The following is a 1,637-nucleotide window of genomic DNA, read 5'->3' on the forward strand; positions in this document are numbered from 1 at the left end:
CCCCTCCCCTGTATCATAAATTATAAGGGATTTTGTCATAGGAGAGGTGTCTCCTGACACTCTTGTTTGATTTAGAGCCCCTGTACCAACTCTTGACAAGGCCCTGCAAATTTGGTTGTTGTATAGGGTAATCTACTATCCCATCCCACTCTTTCTGAAAGAATGTGCCTCAAGAAAACACTAATCTACATTTTATCCACTCAAGGTACTCTCTTGAGCTCTCATTGGTTTTATGGGCTACCAGGATCTTCTAGGCCCCTCCTGTTATTATTGGGATCTGGGATGGAAATTGTGAGGGTGATGCTCAGTGTTGGGGGTTGAGTTGGGACAGGAACTCCTTAGCAACCCAGGGCCTCTCTCTTGCTCTCAGTATCCTTTCTGGGGTGGGTGGTCCAGTGTTTCTTACTCCTTGGAGGCCATCTAGGCCATGAGGTCTACCACCTTGTTGTTATAGCGATATTCATCGTCATATCAGTAAATGAGCTTTACAAAGTTATCATTGAAAGTAATGCCAGCCCCAGGATAAAAGGTTAGTTAGAGTGTTAGTTGCTGTTGAAGTCCCAGGAGACAGTCTGGTCCTCAATGTAGCCCAGAATGCCCTTCAGTGGGCCCTCAGATACCTGCTTTACCACCTTCTTGATGTCATCATACTTGGCAGGTTTCTCCAGGGGGCATGCCAGATCCACAACAGATTCATTGGGGGTAGGAATGCACAAGGCCATATCAGTGAGCTTCCTGTTCAGCTCTGGGATGAACTTGCCCACAGCCTTGGCAGCACCAGTGGATGCAGGGATGATGTTCTGGGCAGCCCCATGGCCATCACGCCACAGATTTCCAGTGGGACCATCCATAGTCTAATGAGTAGCACTGATCAGATGGACCATTGTCACGAGCCCTTCCACGATGCCAAAATTGTCATGGATGACCTTGGCCAGGAGGGTTAAACAGTTGGTGGTGCAGGATGCATTGCTGATAATCTTGAGCAAGTTGTTATATTTCTCATGGTTCACACCCATCACAAACATGGGGGCATTGGCAGAAGGGGCAGAGTTGATGACTCTTTTGGGCCCACCTTTCAAGTGGGCTCCAGCTTTTTCCATGGTGCTGAAGACACCAGTAGACGATACAACATACTCAGCACCAGCATCGCCCCATTTGATGTTAGTAGGATCTCTCTTCTGGAAGATGGTGATGGGCTTCCCGTTGATGACAAGCTTCCGACTCTCAGCCTTGACTATGTCATTGAATTTGTCATGGGTGGAGTCATACTGGAACATGCAGACTACATAGTTGAAGTCAATGAAGGGGTCGTTAATGGCAACAATCTCCATTTTGCCAGATGCAGAGCAGAAGGCAGCCCTGGTAACCAGGCACCCAATATGGGCAAATCTGTTCACACCAACCTTCATCATTTTGTCTAAGGGACGAGGCTGGCACTACACGAGAAGATGTGGTTGTCTCTGGAACAGGGAGGAGCAGAGAGCTGTGTTCCATTTCAAATTAGCTCTCTGTGTTTGCTGTTTGTGGTTTGAGGTGTAGATCATAGCTTTTTCTCCTGTTATGACTTAGCACCACCATCATGAATTCTCAATCCAGGAAACATAAACCTGTTTAAATAAATATTTTGCTTTATAAGT

General features: G+C 46.8%; 1 pseudogene; it reads right to left on the reverse strand.

Moving 5' to 3' along the window:
- Positions 1-402: 402 nt before the first annotated feature.
- On the reverse strand, positions 403-1,424 carry LOC114609734 (annotated as a pseudogene).
- Positions 1,425-1,637: the final 213 nt, after the last annotated feature.

The sequence above is a fragment of the Grammomys surdaster genome, unplaced genomic scaffold (genome assembly GCF_004785775.1).
Source record: "Grammomys surdaster isolate TR1022 unplaced genomic scaffold, NIH_TR_1.0 125982, whole genome shotgun sequence".
Classification (NCBI taxonomy): domain Eukaryota; kingdom Metazoa; phylum Chordata; class Mammalia; order Rodentia; family Muridae; genus Grammomys; species Grammomys surdaster.